This window comes from Cyanistes caeruleus, chromosome Z (assembly GCF_971803275.1).
Source record: "Cyanistes caeruleus chromosome Z, bCyaCae1.hap1.1, whole genome shotgun sequence".
Lineage (NCBI taxonomy): Eukaryota > Metazoa > Chordata > Aves > Passeriformes > Paridae > Cyanistes > Cyanistes caeruleus.
The window spans coordinates 124,259-140,117 of record NC_141732.1 but is presented as its reverse complement, the minus strand read 5'-3'; the positions used below and the strand labels follow the sequence as shown (position 1 = coordinate 140,117).

The window sequence follows — 15,859 nt, the reverse complement described above, 5'->3', positions numbered from 1 at the left end:
CTGAGGGAAACTGATTCCCAGATATAGGGACTTTTGCCCCAGCAGTCTTTTTGTTCCAAGACAAAATTTCTTGTCCGGTGTAGGACAGATGGAAAGAGTCTCAACGTGTGTCCATCTAAGTGCTGGCCACCAGCAGAAACAGGGTTGCACTGGGCCCTGGAAGGTGGGAGAACTCTCCTTGCCCCTGCCTTTGAGTCCATCCTGGCTGTGTCATGAAATGCCTGTGCTGACATGTATATATATATACCATTAGTAGCTGGGAAAATGTTGCTAACCTCTACTGACATATAACCCTCTTTTAAAAATGAGCTGTGGCTAATGATTGATGAATAATCTATTCTCAATGTGTTACATATAAATGTATCTACATTCGGATGCACAGGCATGCTTGAGGGTTGCTTTGTGCTCCTTCTGATGCTTTTTCAAGCTCGTATTTCTCTCCACCTTCCATCTCATGGCAGCACCTCTGTCCTCTAAGGGCATGCATGTCCTTATCACTGCTGTCTGGTCTGTGTGGCCAGAGCCAAACCTCTTGTGTAGCCTTGTGGTGTAAGAAATGCTCTTGGACCATCAGCATAGGTGTCCTGCATGCACTGGCAAATTCTGTCACACAGTTTGCCCAAGCATGGGGTTTATGAAACAACAATAAGGAAATTCCCATTTTGTTTGACATCAGCTTCTGTTTGACCTAAGCTATTGTACTCTCTGTGTGAATTTTAACACCATTCTAGCAACTGACATTACAGTTTTTAATTAATAGAGTCACAGCATGGTTTAGGTTGGAAGACACCTTTAAGACCATCTTGTTCCATTCTCCTGCCATGAGCAGGGATGTGTCCCACTAGACCATGTTGCTTAATGTCCCAACAAACTGATGTAATTGATACAAAGGGAATGACAGTGAAGGTGTCCAGAATTTTCACCCTCACATTTTTTAAATTGCTAATGATTTACTGATGGTGTGTGTACCTCATGTAACTGGGATGGAGTTAGTTACCTTCACAGCAGCAAGAACAGTGCTGTGCTCTGGATTTGTGGCTGAAACAGGGTTGATAGCACATCAAAAACTGGCTCTTACTGAGCAAACCAGCATAGCATCAAGAGTCAGAGAGGAACCTTGAATGCGAAAAAAGCTGATACAGGGGCAACTGAGGAGGGCTGATACCAACTGACCAAAAGGGTACCTGTACAAAACAGTGCCATACTCATTAGAAGAAACTGGGGAGGGAGTTTCTCCAAAGCAAATGGTGCTCAGGGACTGGCTATCACTATCAGTCTATTTGTGGGAGGTGGTTAGTGGATGCCTTTGTTTTTCTTTTCCTCCCTCCTTTTGGTAACCTCTTTTTGTCTCAACCCTTCAGTTTTCTCAATACCACTCTTCCTTTTTTCTCCCCCATCCTGCTGTGGCAGGATTAAGCAAAAGGCTACCTGAACACTGAGCTGCTGACTGTGTTAAATTCTCCACAGCAATGCACTCCTTATAATAAATATTAATGTTGATTTTGACAGTTAAAGTCCTCCAGGAAACTCAGGACAATGGGTTTGTGTCCTGGTACCATACATTCCAATTTTAAACCTGAGAAGTAGAACTCACAAAACTTTTCACAATTCAGTAAATAATTGTAGATGAATAAATTCACAGTCATTGGATTCATAGATGATGGGCAGAGAGAGGCAGAATTAAGTCAACCGGCAGCATACATCCAGTATTTACTTGATGACCAGCAGGCTCCACTTCGGGAAGAAGCCTGCACTCTGTACAGGCAGCATAAAGCAGGGATGCTTCCATGCAGTTGTATTTCAGATAAGGGAGTGCACTTAAGAAGACCAAGTGCTCAAAAATCAGTTTTCCGTAACTGCCCAGTTCATCCAGCCAGGCTGGACTTGGTGCATTTTGCTCCACCCCTGTTGCTTCTCTCCCTGTGTCCTGATGTATTCTCCCATGCACCATATGCACCTTACACCTATTTGGGATGCACAGCTTTTGGAATAGCCCTTCACATCCCCCACCCTATGTAGACCGAAGCAACAACCATCCAGTGCCACTGCCCACCTTCATTATTGTGAGCTGGTGTTTGCCATTGTCGTATTTCACTGTGGGAAACTGCGAGGAGTTCCTTAAAAATGGATGGTCAGGAACGAAATTAAGCCAAACAAGGCAAGCGTAGTGTCTGAGAACTGCTTATTTGTAATGAAAAAACAAAAAGACAAGGAGTTGTCTGAACCAAGGAGGGCTAGAAAAGACAGGAAGAAAGTAAGGGAAATGGGAAATGAGTTGGAGAGAGGGGAAAGAGAGGGGCAGAGGCAGAGGGAAAGGGAGCATTACCACCAGAGGCCGGGGAATGCTGTTGACGTCCCCAAGGTGGAGGCTGCGCACGCTGCCTGCCTGTGGACGGATTCTGCGGCAGCGGATTACTGGACACGAGGTGAGGGGACACTCAGGCAGGAGCCTCTGGACAGGATCACAGCAAGGACTGCTGCGGTGGGCTGGCTTGGGGGTGGGTGGGGTTGGACTCAGGCAGGGACACAGAGATGAAGCAGACGGGATGTTGGTCAGGGTCATGGAGCAGACGTGTAAGCAAGCAAGAGCCAGTCTGGAGCCAAAGCAAAAGGCACAAGACCCAAAAAAGCCCCTACACTCAAAAAGCCCAAAGCCCAAAAGCAAGTCTCAAAAAAACTCCCAAACAACAATAATACTTGAAATAAAGGCCTCCACTCAAAAAGCAAGCTTTAAAAACCCCCCAAAACACAAAGCAGTCTCCACAGCCCCAGGCCTTGTGACACAGTTACTTTTTATGACCCTGGCCCCTGCCAAAGCCTGCCTGCTGGCAGGAGACCATTGGCCCAGTCCAATGTACCACTGCAGCCCATTGGTAGAGATCTTTTGCCATCTGATTGGAGAATGTTTCTGGGGTACAGTGTCTTTGGTGTCCCCCTACATAAACTGCCTGTCCCATGTAAGACATGAACTGGTTGCCAGGCAAATTCCCTCCAAGGCTTTCCTCCATCTTCTCCTTGCTGCCTCCTGGACATGGCAGCTGTGCAACCATTTCTCCATGTACCTCTGACAACCATTGTTAAGGCAAATCAAAATGAAATTGGCTTCTCACAGCCATCTGCTGGCCCCTGACAAGGCATTGGTGCCCTGAGAAACCCAGTATCACCAGATGGAGCAGGAATCCCTTGCACTGCCCTCTGAGTCCTGGGAGACTCAGCTTGTTTGCAACAGGTAGTGATGACTTCTGGGGACGGAGGAAAGCTATCAGACCTTCAGAATCCACTGCATCACAATGCATGCCTCACCTCCCAGGCAGAAAGGCCCCAGAAGGGTCTGGGGCTTGGAGACCACTCTCAGCAGCTGTCCATCATCATGAGGGTGCTCAAAGAATTGGAACACCTATCCTATATAGACAGCATGAGAGATGGGTTGCTCAGTCTGGATAAGGGAGCCTCCCTCTTTCTCTTCAGGGAGACCTTTGGGTCTCTTCCAAGCCTTGAGAGTGCTCCAATAGAGCTGGAGAGAGACTTAGGACAAGGTCCTGGAGAGACTGGACAAGGCTTCCCACTGACAGAGGACAGGGTTGGATTGGATATTGGGAAGAAATTATTCCTTGGTGAGGCACTCACATAGGCTGCCCAGAGAAACTGTGGTTGTGCTATCCTGGGAATTGTTCAAGGCCAGGTTGGATAAGGCTTGGAGTTTGGATCTGGTCTAGCGGGACGTGGCCCTTCCCATGGCAGGGCACGAAACCAGATGAGCTTTCAAGGTCCCTTCCAGCTCCAGCTTTCTATGGTTCTAAGATTCTCTTAGTGCATCTCCCAGCACTTCTTGAGGATGGCAGAAAGTGGATGAACCAAACCGATTTTTCCTTGCAGAGCCTGTGCCAGTACCACATCAGCTGTCCGTGCCAGCCTGCTCAGTGAGATTTGTGGCCTATCAGCAAAGGGACATTACAGGAGAACACTAGGAGCCCTGTTGAAGCTGTCCTGTGTTTCCTGTCCTGTGTTTGCAACAGTAGGGATTGCCATTTCTTGCTCTGTTTTTTATTCTGTTTGTACTTCTGCTGTCTTTCAGCCTTGCTAGGTTAAAAGAGGAATGAGTCGTCTGTCCTGCAGCAGGCAGGCAGTACCCGTTCCTCATTAAGCCGTTCCACGTCTGGATGTGAAATGCCATGGCAGCCTGCTGGTAGCAGAACAGTGGGATTAGACCTGACAAAATTGCGGTGAGAGGCATGGAATCTTCCTGTCTCTCCAGGTGTTAGGCCCCATACTGCTTCTTTCAGAGAGAATGCCCTTCAAGGATGCAAATATAGTTTTAACTCAAACCTTCCTACAAATGGCCATTGTTTAAGATGCCCAGGAATTGTCATTTATACTTTTAATGAATAGAAAATGCAGACCCTTGGTTAAGCAAACGAATGTCTCCGTATTATAACAGATTTTGCAGACAAGGGCAATATGCAGTCCAGCCAGGAAAGTCAGGAGCAGAGATGGTGGATACACAGAAGCTGGTAGAAAGAGATCAAAGTGACAGCTCCTTTGCCAGGATTCCTGCAGTGGGCCATGACGGCTATGAGCAGGAACATCTGGAAATAATGTCACAACAGCTGGTGAAGACTTATGGCTTCTGTTTCAAGATTTCATGACCTATTTTCATTTTCAAAAAAACCCCAAAAACTTGAAATCCCCTAGGGAGAAAAGAAAATTTCTTATCTGTATATGTATTTTCTTGAAGCATTTTGGAAGCATCTTTTTACAGCACTGTTTCCAAAGTAGAGGGGCTACTGATCATACCTAAAGAGTGAACTGAGAAGTATGCTCCAGATGCCACTCAGTTGAATGGACTTCTTTCTGCCTACAAATTTGTAGTACCTCTCATTCACTCACCCTTCAAAGGCCCTGCTGGACAACAGGCTTTACGCCCACCTGAAACTGGATCCCATGCCCTTGCTTCAAATGGAGCAGTAGGCATTGAAAATGTAGCCAAAACTTCACACCCAATGTTGGTTACCATGCACATGAAAAACTGACCCACCCACAGCAAAACAGAGAATTTGGCAGGCTGCAACAACCTCCAATACAAGTAAAGGCTAGGAATTAGCAATGGGACATGTTTTGCAGAAGCATCAAAAGAATAGGAATGAATCCTACAGAGAACGTCTAAAAGATAAAGATTTATGCATCATGCTGCACGATCTCATCTGTATGTCCAAAAAGACATGGTGGTGCTAAAAAGTGCAAGAGCCCTGTGGAAGGAACGACTGGTTCCTGGCTAGCTCCCCTAATTTATATGCTGGATATGACATTTCTATCCTTCTGAGCAGTTTGGGACAGCTGCCCCGGCCATGCTTTCTCCTGGCTGCTTTCTCACCTCCTCTCTGACAGAAAACTGAACAATTTGTGGACAACAGAAAAGTCCTTGATTTTAGATAACCACTACTTAGCATCAATCAAACATCCATGTGTTATCAACCTTATTCTCACCCTGAATCCACAACACTGCATCAGCAACTGGGAAGATAATTATTGCAGCCAAAACCAGGACTCCCCATCCCAGCCAACAGGTAACACATCTAGATCAGACTGAGGGTGAAGCTCCAGTCATCCCTTCTATCCTATGTTGCTGTTAAGCTTCTGCCATGTTACAGCACCAGGAAAGTCACACCTGATAGAAGACCACTTAATTCTGACTCCTAACTCTATTAACCCCCTTGTAAACAGTCTCTTATAACACTTTAAATTGTCCATAAAGGCAGCAATGCTTAATTAAGGTGCAACTGACAAATGGAGTCATCATGATTAATGTTATTATAATGAATACATCTGCAGTTTGGTGTAATGCACAGAATGTCTGACTTCCCAGGAAATGCTCAGATAGAGAGATTTTTTTTTTTATATTCATAGGGATAGAATAATTCCTCTGAAGGAATCTCTTTGTAATTTAGCATGAATTAATGTCTCCTTATCACACTGTGTTACCCAGAGCAGCAATTTATCTAAATCCTGTATATGAAATGTGCACTCTTGTCTAAGAACAGCCAATAATGGAGAAATCCTTTGAAAGAATACATTTACTGTAGATCATTAAGCCTCAGTTTACTAAGTGGCCTTTAAATTAAATAAAGTTAAATAAACTCTTCTTTAATATACCGCTGTAACTTTTTCATTAACAAACATATTAAGGTCTTTTTAATTTATATACAGCTGATGCAAGCATATGATAACTAAAATGTTCCATTAGCAAAGGAAAACATAATTCAGAATGTCTATATGGTAAGAAAGGAGAAGTGTCTGGCACACCAGCCTTGCATCTCTGGATGTCTGTATGCCCGTCCTGCAGGAACTAGAGTTCCTACAAGAGTATGTTTATCTATACGGCCTGCCTCTGGGGTTAGCCAGAAGTGTTGGAGAATCATAGAAGGTCCTTGAAACATTCTCGGTTTGAAGAGACCCCAAGTTTCATTAAATCCAGCTCCTGGAAGTCCATGCAGAACTCAGTCCTCCAGACCCAGCTTGGATATTGTCTCTCCCTCACACCTAATCTCTGCTGGTTGGTTTTGCTGGATTTCTCCCTCAGCACCTATTTAGTTGTGAGTAGGTGCCAATGTGTGGATGATTTTTCAAAACATTGTCATCTTTTCATATAATCAATAAAAATTTAAATGAGAAGACCATGGCTTCTTAAAATCTACCATATCTAGAAACATATTTTGTAAAATTAAGCATTTTGGGACACAACTACAGCATAATATCAAGATGCTTTCTAATTTTTTTACTTGTGATTTGTGTGTTTTTAGAAATTATGACTACAGTTTTCTCTTTCTTGCCATGCATTTCATGAATAGCATGCATACTGCCCCAATTGTACTTCCCTCTGTCTCGGTTCTAGAAGACAGGTGTCTCCTAGGGAGGGCAGGAGCCTCCCTTGGAATGAAAAATGTAGACCCCTCCCTCCAAATTATGATAATCTTGAAATCATCGGGCTCTCAGGCAGAGATCTGGGTCTTAAAAACGAGATTCACTTAATAAATTATAAAAATAATTTAATATAAACAAAAGACAATTAGGAGACAAAAGAAATAAAGCAAAGGGTTAAAACGGCCGGGTGCCCTGGTGGGTTACCAGGAACACACCTGGTATCTCAGGAGTGTCCTTTTTATCCCCTCTTTGCTGTGAGAGGTTAATGCATATTCAAGCATGTCCCCTCCCTGGTTCCACCTTCTTGGATCATGTTATTTTCTGCTGGTCAGCATTATTTTGGAGTTTGGTTTCCTTTCTGCTGCAGATGGTCACTTGTTGATAAGGGTCCAGGCCCCTTATACTTCCTCAGAGAGCAGATGGGCTTCATCTCTTTCCCCCTTACCAACGTCCTGGTACCGGCTTTTTGGTAACAGTTTGCTCTCCATTTCCTGCTGCTGATAATAGCCTGTTTTCCACAGCTTGATCCTCCCATTGTCTTGCCTGTTGGAGTTATCTTGCCTTCTCCAGATGAGACATATCCTTACCATTCAGAATTCCTATCTAAGCCTGTAACTTGCTAAGAGAAAAGAATATAGTAAAAGCATATAATATATTTATCAGAATAATTGTGAAAAGCCAATATTTACAACATTAATTCACAACATGGGGATAGGAATAACAGTTCTTTACTAGTATAACCAGGCAAACAAACAACAATAACTACAGCATTAACAAGAAAACAGAACCAGAGACCCCGTGACAGCTTTCTGGGCTGAGACGGGAAAGGATGGAGGAGAGGCTTTGCTTCACAAACCCCCTCGGGTTGGCAGTCAGTGCCGGTGCTCCTGCAGGGCTCTGAGGAACACTCAGCTGGAACAGCAGGGATGAGCTGAGATCCTGGGCCAGTGGCCGAGGTGGATCAGCAGCTCCCTGGCGGTGGCTGGCACTGCCACATGTCCTGGCAGGACAGGGGGTGCGAGGCCACTGTTATAAATTTGTATTGTGATACTGGCTTTTGCAGATGATTATTATATATTAAATACTTTTTAGCTATGCTAACAAGTCTTAAGTTTAAAAGAATTTCCTAGGTACAAGGCAAGGAAACCCCAGAGGGCAAGGACAGTGGGGCCCAAGTTGTTATCAGAACAATAGAACCCAAACTGTTATCATCGGAAGACATGAAGACCAGCTGCCCTCAGGGGAAGGATGAGGGGCCCAGGCTGTTATCAACAAGTGACCATCTGCAGCAAGAAGGAAACCAAATTCCAAAATAATGCTGACCAGCTAGAATAACGATAACCAGCAAAAATTATGCTGACCAGCAGAAAATAACATGATCCAAGAAGGTGGAACCAGGGAGGGGACATTCTTGAATATGCATTAACCTCTCACAGCAAAGATGGGATAAAAAGGACACTCCTGAGATACCAGGTGTGTTCCTGGTAACCCACCAGGGCACCCGGCCGTTTTAACCCTTTGCTTTATTTCTTTTGTCTCCTAATTGTCTTTTGTTTATATTAAATTCTTTTTATAATTTATTAAGTGAATCTCGTTTTTAAGACCACCAACGAAGAGGGAAGAAGGAGAAGAAGCAGCAGCTCCGGCTGGGTGATGGCGAAATTCCGTTCTCTCTACCGCAGCAGCTCTGCGGCCCAAGTGTCCTTCTCCTAAGCTGAAGAAGCCGCCAAACTGTCCCCACCCTCCTTCTTCCTGCCCCCTTCCCCCGCCTGGGCCCGGCCCAACTCTTTGTCTTTTGTCAAGCACCCACCAAGCACCCACAGTTAGGTTGTCCCCGCAACTAATGGGTAAAAATTTCACTAGCAAGCCAGAACTAAAAAAAAAAACACCTAACCCCCAACACCCTCCTTGCTATGTCACAGACAGTTGTACTTGGTTCATATTATTTTCATATTCATGGTACATGTGTGCTGTTATAAATGAAATAGAGCCAAATTTATCAATAATAATTTTATTGAAAATTTTGTCAAATTTAGTTATGGAAACAATCACAATCGCTGTCAGTCTCGAGTCTGGGGTCGACACTGAGTGAACTCTGAATCAGCTTCTGTTGCACTGATTCCCCCAAGTTCACGTTTGTTCTTTGGAGGAGTGGATTTTTATGCAGTTTCTGCAGGCTGAGGCTGTACAGTTTTTATTCTTAGGGTTTGTTGCATATTCATATTTACTGTAGGTTTGTTAACTAGATTTCTGAGAAGGGAGGAAAGGTTTGAGTGGCTTTACAGGGACCAGGTATTGAAATGCATGATCTGGAGAATCAGACCAGTTCTTTATCAGGTGAAAGTCTCCGAGTCGTTAGTACGCTGATCTTCTTTGGGTGGGTCTCGGTGCCATTCTGTTCTTTTGCAAATTACACTTCTCCTCTGGCTCCTGGCTGTCGTGTTGTAACCTTGCTGTGCATGTGTGTTTGAAACTTGTAACTAGTTTTTATTTCTTCTTACTGCTTATATACAAATACAATAAAATACGAATTATACAACCATATATTACACGTGCCATGCTCTTTCCTTCTCAGCACTACGTTCTACCATGTTGTCTTTTAGTCTGAATCTAAATAGAAAGCTTTTCAGCTACATCTCCCACAGATAACTCTTCCAGGACAACAAGATTTGCCCCTGAAATGTGGAAACTTGTATTTGCACCACATTTAAGGGGCTTTCCTTTATAAACCTGCAAACCGTAAGCTCACAGTGCTCTCTGCATGTTCCTTCTCAGCTGGAAATACCACCATGCACATTGGAGCTTTGCAAGGGCCAAAGATCTGGATAGATATCTTGCATAAACCTTACAGGCCCACCTAAGATAGTAATGTTCTACTGTGTTAATTTCCTCCACAATCTTAAAAGGAAGGCTCAAAACTGTCACATGCATGTTGCTTACTAATCTGTAACTAATGTGACTAATATGAAACTCTGACTCTGTATATCCACCTACCATCACTGGAAGAGAAAGGTGTGTGCAGCAAAAGTTTTCCTACTGTACAGGGGGAAAAAAGGAAATATAACATTCAACTCCGATGTAACAACTAAAATAACTAACTTAATTGTTTTCCCTTCTCTTATATTTTATGCTTGAGTGATTCTGCTTATGGGGCCTGGAAAGGCCAGCTCATCAGTTTTTGTTATTAATCAAGAAGAGTAATGGTATAAGTTATAAAGACATGAGACTATTCTTTGCTGAATAGGATAACAACTTTCAGAAAATACAAAGTAGTTTTTTTAAACTTTTTTGATTAGGAAATTATAAGACTGCTATCTGAGCAAACAAGGACCCCAAAATGTGCTGAGAATCCAGAATGAAGGAAAGGTTTCTCCTGTGTTCCTGTGCATCAAATGCTGTTTTAGGAGTTGGGCTCTCAACAGGGTATTAGTAGCTCAAGATACCATAACTACTCTGCTAAGGATCAGAAAATATACTGCAGCTAGGGAAAATGGTGGAAAAATGTTCTACGTAACCTTGATCCCATGATAAGTACTGCAGCAAAGACCGTGACAGTAGCATTGACATGCCTCAGAAGGTGTCATTGGTCCTCAGATGTGGGGAGGAAGAGGGAAAAAATCACAAGTTCAGCGGAATTGAAACATTAATTCTTGGGTCATCTTCCAGTTTGTGGCCCACAGATCACCCAGTCCACTCAGTGATTGGTTGGGCAAGCTCACACACAGACTGTGTGGTGTGCTTCAGCCTCTCTACAAGACCCAAGAGTTTGGGTGTCAGGACTGCTACTACACTGGTGACCAATTGCTGAGGCACAGGAAAGGGACATCTTTTCAAGGATAAATACATAGATGTGTTCATCATTGTTTCTGTGAAAACAAGCACTGGAGCTACTTTACCTTACCTTACCTTACCTTACCTTACCTTACCTTACCTTACCTTACCTTACCTTACCTTACCTTACCTTACCTTACCTTACCTTACCTTACCTTACCTTACCTTACCTTACCTTACCTTACCTTACCTTACCTTACCTTCTGCTTCCCAGAGCCTTGCAATGGCTCATGGCTGCCCTTGTTTGAAGGGCAGGTGGGCTGCCCCTGTTTAGTGGGACAAGAGGCTTATTTGGCCACTTGAAAGTAGAGAATGGGAATGAATAAACCTTGACACTGGCAGCACTGCACGCTTTGCTTGACATCCCTTCAGGGTCCTTCCATGTGAGCTGTTCACCCCCATCTTCCCAGGACACCATGACCATTCCATATGGTGGGAAGCATTGACACATGTGCAGTTTTTTCTTCATAAGTGGGTGTGCTGGTTTTATATTAAGTAATGTTTAGTAAGGAGGAAAAAACCACCCCCGGAAATTATTTTCCTGGGAGAAGCTTCTAACAGCTTCCTCTATGCCAGGAAAAAAACAACAGATGTCTATCTCTGAGAATTGACATCCTATTAAACCTCATAGAAGCTGAGAATTGACATCCTATTAAACCTCATAGAAGCTGGGCCCATCTCTGTGAATTCTACATTTTGAAAGTAGGCAGGCCCAGGAGATCTCTCTCTTGCTTCTGGCCTCAAAAGGTAACTGAGGTCCACAGTGGGGCCGGCCCTGTTCCACCACGACCTGCACAGCCTGTGGGGGCCAGGCCAGGCCTCAGTGGTGGCCAGGCAGTGGCCAGGAGGTTGCAGGGCCCTGACTGAAGCTGGGCCAGTTCACAGCTGATAACATTGTGCTAACACCGAGCCCTGCCCCTGCCATCGGTTCATGCCAAGCCGGGGTTCCCAGGCCCCAGGAGCAGCTCCAGGCTGGGCCAGGTCACCCCCACCTCCCCACCTCCCCACCTCCCCACTCCCAGCGGCTGCTGGGCAGAGGGTGGGGCCCAGGGCAGCTTGAAATCCATCATCATGACTGCTGTGGCCACTGCCAATGACCATCTGCAGGCCTGGACAAGATATTAACCCTTGCACTGCACAGATGAGACCTGCAGACCTTGATCCTGTCTCAAGGGAGAGAAAGGGACGGAATGATGACGTGTAGAAAGACAATATGAAGACACCAAGGTAAATGAAGAAGGAGTCAAGTCCCAGATAGAAGGAGAATGAGGATGAGAGGAATGACAGGTTTGTCTTTACAAACAAGCTGTGGGTCTGCTGATAAGATGCAGCTCTCAGTGAGAGACAACAGAAACAATGGGATGGATTCCACTGAAAGATCAAAGAGGCAATGAAAGAGCACCATGAATTCCACAAAAGTTAAGAATTAAGAAGGGATTATGCATTGGGGCAGGGGGAGGGAGGTATCCCAGGTGTCAGGCGTTCTGGGAAGTCTGTACCTCTCAAGTACCTCAGCCTATGGGGAAAGAGAGAAGGGACAAGCAGCCGGGAATTAGGATAAAAAGGAGGCTGCACCCTCCAAAAATTTGAGAGACCCCAGGGGAATGCCCCATGGCCTCTCCCTTTATTCGAATAAAGTAAAAGGACTCCTCTGTCTCCTTTTTGGACATAAACCTCTGGTGTTCGTGGATTAATTTTCCTGACAAGGACATGCCCTAGTAATAGGGCTGAAAGTTCTTTTGGTAAGGCCATGGAGATGGACTATGATATACTAAAATATACCATATTCATTTTTAATTCATGAGGAAGTATAGAGGAATGGAGTGTTCAAACTGTAGACAGGAGCAGAAGCAACTACGATTAAGCAAAGCAGATGTTGAAGTAGCTGCGATCCCATGAGAAACTTGAACAGAGAGTGATGAAGACCCTTTGTCCCCAGGGAGAGAAGAAAACCTCTGTTCCCAGAGGTAAAGATGATTGCAGAGATAGATGAAGAGAACCTTTGGTTTTGAACATCTTAAAATCCTTAAAATCCTTAAAATTATACCCCGTAATTTGAAATGACCCCTAAACACAGCTGTGGGAGGACTGTGAAAATGGGTGGAACTTCACAATTGCAGATTTTTTCCAGGGCAGCTGCTATTCATGGAAATGAAAAGCCGTGAGAGAACTGTTTTCTTGTGGAGAAGTCTCCATGGCATGCTCTCCATACAAGAACTGATGCAAGACTATTGTAGAGCTGGTAACTGATTTAAAATCACAGGTTTTATCTCTACATTGTCAGTTGGGAAAGAGTAGAAGTCAACTGTGGGGAGGAAAGGTGTTCTGAAGGATTTATTCTGACTAATTTTATTCTTTTGGCTCTGTTAATACCTTTTAGGTTTTGAGCCTGTTTTCCCCTCTTCCTAATCCGTATCTCACAGCAAGAAATGAGTAAGTGCACCAGTGATTTTAACCAGCACTAAACCCACCACATTATTTGGTGCATTGGCTGGGAAACTCCAATTAGCAAACCTAAACCATTACAGTGGGGCAAAGAAGGGCCCCAAAGAGAAGAAGGTGTGAGTAGTGTGAAGCTGGGAGATAGGCTGGTGATGGAGTGGAGGAAGCCATTCTGTTGTGGTGCCAGGAGCTGGACTGTGTTGCTGCAAAAGAGAGATGAGACCAAGGTGAGGTCTGACTGGTGAAACAGCTCCTTATAGTGCTCATTGGTCCTTAAAGCCTTCCTGCCATGGGTTCAGTGTGCAAAACTAATCACACCATCTATCTGCAATACCCTTCACCTAGGAAATGAAATGCAAATATCAGTTGCTTATTGCAAGACAGCATTTGACAAGGAACAGCTAAGCGAAAACTCTGGAGGAGCTTTGGACAGGGTAACCTCTCCTGCACAGAGCCATTTCTAGTAAGTATTGGTAATATTCAACAGAAGCCAACAAACTGATGAAGTAAATGCAGTGGGAGTTTACCTCACTCTAAATATTAGGTCTGATTTAAATTTCATTATTAGCAGTAAATTACTTCTCCAACCAGGAAACTCTGAGGGAAGAGATGGCTAAATTTTTTAAGCACAGCTATGAAGTACCACTGTATCATTAAATCCTTTTGCTGTATATGTACTGAGTTCTGAAGTGGATTTAAATGGATGAACTCTGGTGCAGCCTGCTCAGCAATGCATGAAGAAAAGAGTTGGAGGTGTAGAAAATGTCAAATACCATATTCATATGAATATTAGACTATTAGTAAAGATGAAATTATCTTTGTGGTTTCAGTTTGTAATGTGTGTTTTGTAATAGTAAGAAACATCATTGATTATGATTTGCTGCTTTCACTGCTTTGTGTGATTATTTGGAACAGGTCAAGAATAACACGCAGAACAGACACTAGGTGGAAAGGAATAAGGGGAAAACTAATAATAACTTCTTTTTGAAGCCAGGGCATTGCTTCTGTGGGGATCTCCTCACTTCTCTGGGGGCAACTCAACATGTAGGACACAGGCCAGAGTGAGGAGATGGGCATGCCAGCTGATGGGAATTCCTAGAGGCAGGGTGATATTCCTAGAGACAAGTCATGTTCCTTGGGCTGGATTATACCCTGATCCTGATGGTATTTGTGCACTTTGGAAACAGTGTTGAAAAAAATCATTAAATATGGGAGACATTATTGCATTTTCTTCTATCCATCTTTAACTTGTAATTAAGATACTCTGAAGCGTCAGATGAATGGGAACCATGATTCCAAGACAAGATACCCCTGTCTTCTACAGATGTCCTGTCTTCTGCAGACCTCCTCTGAGAGGTCAGATTTCTGTAAATGTGAGCATTTGGAATAATTAATGAAGTTTCATTAAGACAAACTATAACTTCAGTCACAAACCCTATGCAGTCTCTGAATCCAGAATAGAAGCCCAGAACTGTGAAAATCTGAAGATGCAGCTGACAGACTAAACAGATCCCTGAAAAAGCATGCAAACCCTGTGATATGGCTTTGCTCTTGACATACATGTAAGTACCAAGGGGACAGAAGGAACAGTGGCCTAGTCCATGGTGCCCATTCTAGACCCATTTCTACAAGCCCAGGGGAGCACAGGGGAAGAGAAGCAGTTGGGAACCCAAATTAGGAACTCATTGGAAGGAACATCCCATACAGGACCCTTGCAAGTTTGTCCCAGGGAAGGCTCAGGGAAATAGGGGCAACAATCAAGCAGACAAAATATATGCTCTGCTGCTGGAGGGATGTATATTCTTGATATATATTCCCACTGAGTAGGACTCTGTCCTACTCAGCAAAAGAAGAACTAGTGCTCTCTGTGCTCCTGTATGTGCTCCATGAGTCTGTGTTGATCTGTGTGGCTGGCTGTCTTCACGTGTGTGAACATATGTGCTTCTGCACACACCTCCTTGGAGCACATATTTAAGCTGCTTCTGTCTGTACCTTACCTGGGCTGCTACATCTAGCACTTAATACCACCATACTTCACCACCTGTCAGCTGTGAGATGTAACTCATATTTCACTGAAACAGTGCTTCATTCTCCAAATGTATAATCTTTTCCACTGCAAAAATTGTCTCAAATCATCAGATGTGCAAAATTTGCATCTCCACTGTTTGTCTTGCATGATGTAAAAGCCATTTGGACATTTTATCTATCACTGACAGGAAATTTGACCTCATGTTCAAACATGAGCAGCTCTTTGGGAGAAAAGTCAAAGTTCTTCCTGGCGGTGTACTTCAGCTGCCACAGGTCCTGTGCCCTTTCTCCACAGCTGCTAACAGCTGAGAAACACTTTCCAATAAGAACGAATGAGAGTCACCTGCCCAGTGCAGGTCCCACTCTCCTGCAGCTCTGAAGAGAATAGTATGAGGTCACAGAGCATCCTCTTGACAAAGAACCTCCTGCCTGCAATGGCACAGCAATTTCTCTGTTCTCTCTCAAAGCAGGATTTAAAGCATTAAATCTTAAAATATTCAAAATATTCATCTGTCCCTCTATTTCTCAGGTTCTGGATTTCTGTCCCTCACATGGTGATTTTTAGAATTTTGTTAGAAAGACAGTCCTCAGAAATTCCAGACCGATGTCTGTATTAGAGGTATTAAATACACTTATATGA

General features: G+C 44.0%; 1 long non-coding RNA gene across 1 annotated transcript; it reads right to left on the bottom strand.

The window, feature by feature from the left end:
- Window positions 1–8,913: 8,913 nt before the first annotated feature.
- Window positions 8,914–15,569, bottom strand: LOC147647954 (uncharacterized). Its single transcript, XR_015280274.1, has 2 exons — window positions 10,950–15,569; window positions 8,914–10,909 (listed from the first exon to the last, which is right to left on the bottom strand). It is a non-coding gene; the product is annotated as an uncharacterized LOC147647954 (long non-coding RNA).
- Window positions 15,570–15,859: the final 290 nt, after the last annotated feature.